Genomic DNA, 11,646 nt, shown 5'->3' with positions numbered 1-11,646 from the left:
AACATTGAATTCCATCTGCCAGACACTAGCCCATTCACCTAACCTATCCAAATCCTTCTGCAGACTTCCGGTATCCTCTGCACTTTTTGCTTTAGCACTCATCTTAGTGTCGTCTGAAAACTTTGCCACATTGCACTTGGTCCCCCAACTCCAAATCATCTATGTAAATTGTGAACAACTGTGGGCCCAACACTGATCCTTGAGGGACCCCACTAGTTACAGGTTGCCAACCAGAGAAACACCCATTTATCCCCACTCTTTGCTTTCTGTTAGTTAACCAATCCTCTACCCATGCTACCACTTTACCCTCAATGCCATGCATCTTTAGTTTATGCAGCAACCTTTTGTGTGGCACTTTGTCAAAAGCTTTCTGGAAATCCAGATATACCACATCCATTGGCTCCCCATTATCTACTGCACTGGTAATGTCCTCAAAAAATTCTACCAAATTAGTCAGACACGACCTACCCTTTATGAACCCATGCTGCGTCTGCCCAATGGGACAATTTCCCTCCAGGTGCCTCGCTATTTCCTCCTTAATGATAGATTCCAGCATTTTCCCTACAACCGAAGTTAAGCTTACCGGCCTATAATTACCCGCTTTCTGCCGACCTTTTTTTAAACAGTGGTGTCACGTTTGCTACTTTCCAATCCTCTGGGACCACCCCAGAGTCTAGTGAACTTTGATAAATTATCACTGCGTTTACAATTTCCCTAGCCATCTCTTTTAACACTCTGGGATGCATCCCATCAGGGCCAGGAGACTTGTCTACCTTTAGCCCCATTAGCTTGCCCAATACTGCCTCCTTAGTGATCACAATCATCTCAAGGTCCTCACCTATCATATCTTTATTTCCATCAGTCACTGGCATGTTATTTGTGTCTTCCACTGTGAAGACTGACCCAAAAAACCTGTTCAGCTCCTCAGCCATTTCCCCGTCTCCTATTATTAAATCTCCCTTCTCATCTTCCAAAGGACCTTAGCCACTCTTTTTTGTCTTATATATTTGTTGAAGCTTTTACTATCTGCTTTTATGTTCTGAGCAAGTTTACTTTCATAGTCTACCTTACTCTTCTTTATAGCTTTTTTAGTAGCTTTCTGTTGTCCCCTAAAGACTTCCCAGTCCTCTAGTCTCCCACTAATTTTTTGCCACTTTGTATGTTTTTTCCTTCAATTTGATACTCTCCCTCACCTCCTTAGATATCCACGGTCGATTTTTCCCCTTTCTACCGTCTTTCTTTTTTGTCGGTATGAACCTTTCCTGAACACTGTGAAAGATCGCTCGGAAGGTTCTCCACTGTTCCTTAACTGCTTCACCATGAAGTCTTTGCTCCCAGTCTACCTTATCGAGTTCTTCTCTCATCCCATTGTAATCGCCTTTGTTTAAGCACAAAACACTAGTGTTTGATTTTACCTTGTCATCCTCCAACTGTATTTTAAATTCCACCATATTGTGGTCGCTCCTTCCAAGAGGATCCCGAACTATGAGATCATTAATCAATCCTGCCTCATTACACAGGACCAGATCTAGGACCGCTTGTTCCCTTGTAGGTTCCATTACATACTGTTCCAGGAAATTATCCCGGACACATTCTATAAACCCCTCCTCAAGGCTGCCTTTACCAACCTGGTTAAACCAATCGACATGCAGATTAAAATCTCCCATGATAACCGCTGTACCATTTCTACATGCATCCGTTATTTCTTTGCTTATTGCCTGCCCTACCATCCTGTTACTAGATCCCAAACACACGTCAAATACTTGGTAGCAGATAATGAGTAAAAGACCCAGAAAAAAGTCCCAAGAAGCAGCTATAGACCTGGCAAGTGAAGAGATTCTTGAAAGAAGGATGAAAGGAACAGATTAAAATCTCATCGGAAAGTCAGAGCATCGTAGGTGCAGCAGATGCAAGTTGAGACAACTGGACAGAGGTTTTCCAGAGCTAGAACCACTTCTGGTTAGCACAAAAAAAACCATAAGGATCGGATCAGCACATTACTTCCTGCATTTGGAGCTCTTGCCAATGATGAAATAACGTTGCAGGGAGATGATGAGATTTCAACTTTTTATGACTAAGTCCTTCAAGCATTTGATTCATATTACAGTATGCACAAAAAATATATTATCGAAAGGAGAAAACTGAACAAGCAAAAGCAAAGAAAGGCGAGAGCAAGACTCGTACATCAATGATCTTTCCAGATATGTAAACAATTGTGACTGTGGAACATTGAGCAATGAACTAATTTGTGATTGAATAGTAGTTAGGATCTTAGATGAAGTCTATCAGATCTCCTGCAGATGACAGGATCTAACTCTCGTCAAGGCAGTACAAAATGGAGCATTTCTTCATGGAGAAGGTGAGGCCCCATGGACAGGAATGAGTGAGCTGTTCAGTACTTGGGCCATATGAGGGAAAGTGCATTGAAGCCGAAGCCTGTGAAAATGGGGAAAACTGTCAACCACCATCTTGAAATGCTCTCGGTGTGGCAGGAAAAACCTGAACATAAGGGAAGAATGTCCAGCAGGGGAAGCTGATGCCACAACTGTAGAAAAATGGGACATTTTAAAACCGTCTGCCGATCTAAAACGCTGTTGCCCTGCAAGAAGAAAAAAGTATTAAAGTCAAACCACACACAAGAAGAGGAAGAACCAGAGAGAAAGGACATAACTTTCCCAAGGGAAGTAAACTGAATGGAAAATATATATCGGAGTTTAAATTGGACAATTTGATCTGGCAAAGTAAAATAGCTTAAGCACATTACACTACAGCTTTTATCTATCAAGTTACTGGGCCCGGGTAGGACTTCACTGAAAATCATGGGCCAACTCATAGCACAATTGAAGTACAATGATAAAGAATACATTGAACCTCTGCATGTCAGCCAGAATCAAGAATCTTCTCTACGAAGCAGAAAGACATGCTTAAAATTAAAGCTAATCTATAAAGTTGATGGAGCTGCTGATGGGGATTACAGCAGTACATTCAGGAATGAACTTCCAAGATTATTTACAGGCTTGGGAACACTGAAGAACGAGTCGTCATATCACCCTGCGAGCTGATGCTAAACAATTTGCCTCTTCCCACCGAGGAAAGTTCCTCAACACTGTTGGAAAAAGACAAGGGTGAAATTGAGAACATGCTATATCAAGGAGTTATCTCACCAGTCACCATGACAACAAAATGGTGTTCAGGAATGGGCACGGTCCCAAAGTCAAAAGGCTCAATTACAATATAGACATTGACACAGAATTTACAGTGCAGGATGCCATTCGGCCCATCGAGTCTGCACCGATCCTTGGAAAGAACACCCCACCCCAGTAATCCCATCTAACCTTTTTTGGCAATTTAGCATGGCCAATCCACCTAACTTGCACATCTTTGGACTGTGGGAGGAAACCGGAGCACCCGGAGGAAACCCACACAGACACGTGGAAAAGTGACCCACACAGACAGTGACCCAAGCTGGGAATCGAACCTGGGACCCTGGGGCTGTGAAGCAACTGTGCTAACCACTGTGCTACCATGCTGCCCTACCATGCTGCCCTGTGTGGGTTTAACTCAACTAAACAAATCAGTGGAATGTGAAATCCCTCTGATAGCCTCAATGGATGTGAGACTACCTTTAAGAAATGAGTGTTTATAAATGGGTGTATGTAAATATCTGTAGTGAGAGTACCTTTAAGAAATGGGTGTTTATTACAGCAGTGATGTCAGAGAGTGGGTGGAGCTGGGCTGCCTGTCAGCTTTTTACTTTTGCTTTAGGCTTTTTGCTGCAGGGTGGGTTTGGTTTCATTTTAGTTTTGGAGAAGCTGCAATCACAGCAGGATGTGCGTGAATCTCTGCAAGTTTATGAATGTCCATTTGCTGATTTCAACATGGTAACTGTTCTCAGTAGTGAAGTTAACCCTGAGGTGCTTCTGTTAAAGGTTTTGTTTTTAAGTCTTATGGATGTTAAAAGGAAAGCTTAAAGGATTACTTAGTGTTGTAGTCTTTGGGGGTTGTATTTGAATTAATGGTTGCGAAGATGTTCACTGTATGTTTTAAAAAGGTTAACTTGAGTTCATAGAATAAACATTGTTTTGCTGTTTTAAAAAATACTTGTCCATTTCTGAAGTACCACTTTTGTAGAGTGGGCCCTGTGCTCCTCATACCACAATCCATTAAAAGTTGTGGGTCAGATGAACTCCATGATACACTTTGGGGTTCTCTAAACCCTGGCCCATAACAATTGGGTGCTCGAGGGGGCTAAAAGTCTATCTATTGGATTGGCTTAGTGAACTTAAACACAATGAGGTGAGCATATTGTGGTTGCTTTTCAGGTGTGATATTCTAGTCAGTAGGGAGTGTGTTGTGGACAATGGCTTTTCAAAGGCTCTGAAGTTTTTGAGGGTGGAGACAGTCACATGCAGTACCTTACGGACAGAGACTAAAAGCAGACTGTTAGATTTGGCAAAAACATTGCAGATAACATTACCTGACAAAATGCAAAAAGATGAGGTAATTATGGCGGTGGCTGAGCATTTAAAGTTGCCTGTTTGACTCATTGGAAATGGCAAAAATTCAGTTACAACTTAAACAAATGGAACATGAGAAAGAATTAAAGCAGCTTGAATACGAAAGAGATAGAGAGGAAAAAGACAGAGGGAGAGGAAAAAGACAGAGAAAGGGAGATACAGATCAGGGAAAAAGCTAAAAAGAGAGAGTTTGAACTTCAGAAAATGGCCATGAAACATGACAGTCAGTTAAAATTGGCAGGCGTATAGGGAAACGTACAGTTGGAGATAGTGATGAGGATAGTGAGAAAGAGCATCATAGACGAAGGCTTGGTGGGGATCTATTTAAATATGTCCAAGCATTGCCCAGGTTTGACGAGAAGGAGGTAGAAGCTTTTTCATTTCATTTGAGAAGGTAGCGAAACAAATGAAATGGCCACGGGACATGTGGGTATTATTGATTCAAACAAAGCTGATAGGTAGGGCGAGTGAAGTGTTTGCATCACTACCGGAGGAGGTATCTGGGACGTATGGACAGGTGAAAAAATCCATCTTTGGTGCATATGAACTAGTGCCTGAAGCCTGCAGACAAAGGTTTAGAAATTTAAGGAAAGAATTTGGTCAAAACATACATGGAGTTTGAAAGGCTCAGAGAAATTTTGATAGGTGGATAAGGGCTTTGAAAATAGACCAAACGTATGAAGCTCTCCGAGAAATTATACTTTTGGAGGAGTTTAAAAATTCAATTCCTGATGTAGTGAGAACTCCTGTGGAAGAGCAGAAGGTTAAAACTGCTAGGTTAGCAGCAGAAATGGCAGATGATTATGAATTAGTTCATAAATCAAAGCTTGGTTTCCGACATCAGTTTCAGCATGTGAGGGATAGAAACTGGGGACATGAGAAATACTCAAGTGGTAAAGGCAAAGGTGATCTGATGGGAGATAATAAGGAGAGTGTACCTCAGATTAAAAAAGAAATCCAGGAGGGTGGAAAAGAAATGAAAATTTTCAAATGTTTTCACTGTAATAAACTAGGCCATGTAAAGTCACAGTGTTGGTGGTTGAAGAAAAGCATTGGGAAGGCTGATGTGGTAAAACAGGATAAGACAGTGGGATTTGTTAAAGTGGTAAAGGAAAGCCCAATGAAGTGAAGAAGGTGCAAAATATTGTACTGCCTGATCAAGACGTGATTGATAAGAAGGTGCCAGATGTCTTTAAACAATTTACTTGTGTGGGTAAAGTTTACTCGTGTATCAGGAGGAGCAGGTAAAGAAGTCCCAATTTTAAGAGATGCGGGAGCTAGCCAATCTTTAATGGTAAGAGATGAGGAGTTATGTAGAAGAATATTGCCAGAAAAGGTGGCAAAATGTGAAATTCAGGGTGCGAGGAGTTGTGTTCCATTATATAAGGTAAGGTTGGAAAGTCCAGTAAAGCGTGGTGAAGTGGTAGTAGGAGTAACAGAGAAACTATCTTGTCCAGGAATACAGTTTATCTTGGGTAATGATATAGCTGGATCGCAGGTGGGAGTGATGTCTACTGTGGTTGATAAGCCAGTGGAAAATCAGACAACTGAAGTGTTGAAGGACGAATATCCTGGGATTTTCCCCGATTGTGTAGTCACAAGGTCGCAAAGTCACAGGTTAAGACGAAGAGAAATCAAAGAGTGAAGATGAAGTTGAAGTGCAATTATCAGAAACGATTTTTGATCAGATGGTTGAAAAAGAACAAGAAGAGGTGGAGGATGAGGTGGATATTTTTAGTTCAGGAAAATTGGCGGAGTTACAGAAAGATGTAGAAATAAAACGGATGTATCAGAAAGCATACACGGAGAGGAATCTGAGTGTATACCAGATTGTTATTACCATAAAAGTGATGTCTTGATGAGAAAATGCAGACCTTTACATTTGCAGGCGGATGAAAAGTGGGCAGTTCATCAAGTAGTATTGCCGGTAGGGTATAGAAAGGAGGTGTTGCGAGTTGCACATGAGGTACCAGTGGGAGGTCATTTGGGAATAAGGAAAACTCGGGCTAAAATATAAAAACATTTTTATTGGCCTGGACTACATAAAGATGTAGTTAAATTTTGTCAATCATGTCACACATGTTAAGTGATTGGGAAACCTCAAGCAGTGATAAAACCAGCGCCCTTAATATCCATTCCAGCATTTGAGGAACCTTTTACAAGGGTCCTAATTGATTGGATAGGACCGCTTCCTAAAACAAAAAGTGGGAATCAATATCTTTTGACAATAATGGATGTGTCTACTAGGTTTACAGAGGCCATTCCAGTATGTAATATTACAGCTAAAAAGATTGTAGAGGAATTACTTAAATTCTTTACCAGATATGGACTACCCACAGAAATACAATCGGATCAAGGATCAAATTTTACCTCGAGGTTATTCAAAGAAGTTATGGATAGCTTAGGAATAAAACAATTTAAATCAACTGCGTACCATCCAGAATCGCAGGGAGCATTAGAAAGGTGGCATCAGACATTAAAGACAATGTTGAGGGGTTATTGTCAAGATTATCCCGAGGATTGGGATAAAGGATTTCCATTTGTACTGTTTGCAATTAGGGATGCACCTAATGAGTCAACCAAATTTAGTCCTTTTGAACTAATTTATGATCATGAGGTAAGAGGACCACTTAAATTGATTAAGGAAAAATTGGTGGGTGAGAAATCGGAAATTACACTATTGGATTACGTGTCAAATTTTAGGGAACGATTAAATAGAGCAGGTGAATTGGCTAGACAACATTTAAAAGTTGCACAAAATGTTATGAAACGGGTAGTGGACAAGAAATCCAAAGTTCGTAGTTTTGCCATTGGAGATGAAGTTTTAGTGTTATTACCAGTGGTAGGTGAACCTTTAAAAGCAAGGTTTTGTGGACCTTATCAGATTGAAAGGAAATTAAGTGAGGTGAATTATGTGGTAAAAACGCCGGATAGAAGGTAAACTCACCCAATGTGTCATGTGAATATGCTTAAAAGGTACTTTGAAAGGGAAGGAGAGAAAAAGGAGGTTTTAATGATTCTAACTCAAAGTGACAAACCAAATCCAGATGACTGTGAATTTGACATACCGTAAATTAAATTGGAAAATGAGGTTGTTCTTAAAAGTTGGGATAAATTGTTGAGTTACCTTCCAGAGGAAAAGCGAACTGACCTGAAAGAGTTATTGATATCACATGGGCAAGTTTGTAGAGATAAATTGGGAAGTACTAAAATGGCTACACATGATGTAGATGTGGGTAATGCTGTTCCTATCAAACAACATCCATACAGACTTAACCCATTAAAATTGGCACAGGTTAACAAAGAGATTGAGAGTATGCTTAAAAATGGCATAATTGAAGTGGGTTGCATCCAATGGAGCTCACCCATAGTAATGGTGGCTAAATCAGACATACCTAACGGTTGTGTGTGGACTATAGAAATGTTAATGCAGTTACAAGAACGGACTCTTATCCTAACCCATGTTTGGAGGATTGCATTGAGAAAGGGGGACAATCAGCTTTTATTTCCAAATTGGATTTACTTAAAGGTTGCTGGCAGGTACCTTTATCCGAAAGGGCGAAGGAGATTTCAGCTTTTGTGACTCCAGATGGTATATACCACTTCAAAGTTATGCCATTTGGCATGAAAAATGCCCCAGCCACATTTCAACGGTTAACTAACAAAGTCGTTTCAGGATTACCCAATTGTGCGGTATACATCGACGATCTGGTAATTTTCAGCCAGACATCGAAAGAACATTTAAAACATCTGATGGAGTTATTCGATTGACTTCAGGAGGCGGGTTTGGTGATAAACCTAGCCAAAAGTGAATTTGGAAAAACCCAGGTCAGTTTCCTTGAGGAGTTTCCGATACCCTCGAGACGAAGGGAAATAATGGGATTTCTTGACATGAGTGGATTTGATCGAACATTTGTGAAAAGTTTTTGTCGCATGGTTGCTCCACTGATGGACTTGGTGAAGAAACATTGAAAATTTCAGTGAACAACGGACTTTCAACAGGCATTTGACTGCCTGAAAGCTGTGATAACCAATGCTCCTGTGTTGGAGAATTACAAGGGACTCTGTGATCAGATTGAACTAAAGTATCTGACTTTAAAGAGAAATGCCGAGGCGTAGAAAATAGACGGATCGTGCAGAGACCTTCTTGTTCAGAGACTGTCAATCGAGAAGGATTTCAGTTGGAGGAAGAACGGGGAAAAAATGGACTATATTATTATACCTGTTTGCGTGTGTTGTTTTTTTGAAACAAAAAAGTATATTTACTGCGTGCATTTCTTAAAGGATAGTGAAAAGGTGAAAAATGAAACTATCTTGAAGTTGATAGTTTATTTTTTTTCTTGTGGGGAGGTGTCATGAGAATGTCGCTTTAAGAAATGTTTGGCTGCTCATGTTACTGCAGTGATGTCACAGAGTGTGGGTGGAGCTGCGCTCTGGCTCTGCTTTTTGGTTTCACTTTGAGAAAAGCTTGGGTGTATCTGTCTTTTTGATTTTGTTTTCAGTATTGGAGCTGAGGCCAGACAAAGCAGCTGTACTGCTGTTCTTTCTGCCATGAATAGTCTATCTCTTGATCATTTGGTGAATTCGGAATTATAAATGTTCTCAGTAGTGCTTCTGTTAAAAGGTGTTTCTTTTGTCTTCTGGATGTTGTTTGGGAAGTTATTAAGGATTACTTAGTGTTGTATTCTTTGGGGGTTGTATTTGAATTGATGGTTGCTTAGATGTTCACTATGTTTTAAAAAGGTTAACTTGAGTTCACAGAATAAACATTGTTTTGCTTTAAAAAATACTTTTCGATTTCTGCTGTACCACACCTGTGGGCCGTATGCTCCCCATACCGCAATCTATTAAAGGTTGTGGGTCAGGTGAACTCCATGATACACTTTGGGGTTCTCTAAACCCTGGCCCATAACAGTTTAGATACAGAACATTAAGTTTGGCCTTTTGTTATTTTTCTAGCCTTATCTATTCTTCGATTTATTCTTAACCTGATTTATTCTTAGATTTGTACTCTCTGTCATTTCCTGTCACGGTCTGTTTATCATTTCCCATTAGTACCGGTCTTTTGCCGTGTCTCTAGTCTTTGGAATACCACATTGTTCGAAATTTGATCCCTTGTCCCTACTATTTACTTTAAACTCTACTTTCCTAGTTGTGTGGCTCGCTAGAATATCAGCCCCAGCACAATTCCGGTATAGATTGTCCCACTGGTACATATCTCACTTTCTCCAGTGCTGGTGCCAGTGTCCAAGGACTGGAACCCACTTCTCCCACACCAGCCTGTGACCCACTCATTCATTTCCCTAATTGTATTTGTTTTATGACACTTTGGCATATGGCTAAAGTAATAATCCAGAAATTATTATGTTTGAGGTTCGGTTTCTTAATTTGATACCTAGCTCATGCTGGATAGGCAGAACCTATCTGGATAGGCAGAACCCCCCCCACTGCAAGCTTTTCTCTAGCCCTGTGCAGATGTCCCGAACCCTGACACTGGGCAGGCATCACAGCCGTCTGGACTCTCACTCCATGCTACAGAGAAGTGTCAATCCCCCTCACTATACTTTCCCCTACCACTGTATTCTTATGTGCTCCCCCCACTTGAATGTCATCCTGTATCACAATGCCATGGTCAGTCAGACTGCAGCCCCCACTCTCATCCAAACAAGCTGAAAGAACCTCAAACCTATGGACAATTGTAGAGGCTGACACTCCTGCGCTCGGAGACCCCTTGACTGCCTCAGCTGCAGTCAAACCCTCCTGTCCATGACCACTTTCCAAAGCAGATGTTAAGGGGTGTGATCGCCTCCTTAAAAAAAAGTGTCCCGGTAACTCTCACCCTCCCTGATGTACTGCAGTGTATTCGGCTCAATCTCCAGCTCTGTGATTTTTAGTTGGGGGCCCGTTGAATCCTTTACCACCTTGGTGCTTTGCTGCTTTTTTCTTTTTGTGGTGGCAGCTTTCTTGCCCTCCTCAACCAAGGAGGAGCAGCCACTGGTGTCTGCTTCGGACATCAGCCACTTGCTGCTCTCTTGGATAGCATCTTTTCCCTTTTGTGTTTTCTTCTTTTGTTTTTTTTCTCTTCATCGTTTGCCAGTGCAGTCCCCATCTTGTCCTGCTGCTGCTGCCTCCTTTTCATTGATTCTGCTTAATCGACAGGATGCTAAGGGGTTTGATCAATTTCTGGAAACCTTCACCTTTTGCTCACAAACCTCTTTGCCATCATCTTGTGCACTGAGGGCCTTGTTGGAGGACATGGCCTGATTCTCCTTTAAGGCAGCCCCGCTTATTGCTCTTGCTTTGATTACTTGAGCATGGGTAGCACTGTGTTATGGGCAGGCTTTGTAGAGATAGGTGGCAGTCCCACATAGGTTGCACCTCCTGTTCTCTTTAGTTATTTATTAAATGGCCACCTTGCTTGCAGAAAGTTGCACTGCAGTTGTTGGCCATATTTCCTGTTTCACTGCAGGTGCAGCAGACTCTGGGCTGCCCCCTGTATACCAAATAGCCTTGATTTCCGCTGCTGGCAAAGCTGGAGGGAGGATGGCAAATGGCTCCATTGGCATCCACCTTCAAGGTCACCCTGGACTGTCGTTTGCTTGTCTAGATACTAAATGGGTCCTTGACCTCTGTGTTCTTCCTGGTGAGGAATGTGAGCACATCCACCACGGGGATAGGGGGGTTGTAATCATAGAATTTACAGTGCAGAAGGAGGCCATTCGGCCCATCGAGTCTGCGCCGGCTCTTGGAAAGAGCACCCTACACAAGGTCAACACCTCCACCCTATCCCCATAACCCAGTAACCCCACCCAACACTAAAGTTCCGCTGCAATGGACAGAACCTTGGCAGCAAGGAACGACAGCAGGCCCAGCTTCCTTTCTCTTTGAAAACCCTCAGAGTATTGATGCATCCCACGTTATTTTTGAATGTGATGTTGAAATATTCAACACTTGGCAGATGTGGCAGACAGACGACAGCCAGAGCTTTCAATCCACAACTCGAACAGCACCCACTTTAATTCAAAGGACTGGTCCACGGATGTGCCCACGTACAACATCTTCATTTGACACCCTGACAGTATTACATAACCCCAGGCCTACAGCTTGGATGCTTGCAGCCATAACTTGA

This window comes from Scyliorhinus torazame, chromosome 9 (genome assembly GCF_047496885.1).
Source record: "Scyliorhinus torazame isolate Kashiwa2021f chromosome 9, sScyTor2.1, whole genome shotgun sequence".
NCBI classification, from domain to species: Eukaryota; Metazoa; Chordata; class Chondrichthyes; order Carcharhiniformes; family Scyliorhinidae; genus Scyliorhinus; species Scyliorhinus torazame.
This window is presented reverse-complemented; position numbering follows the sequence as displayed.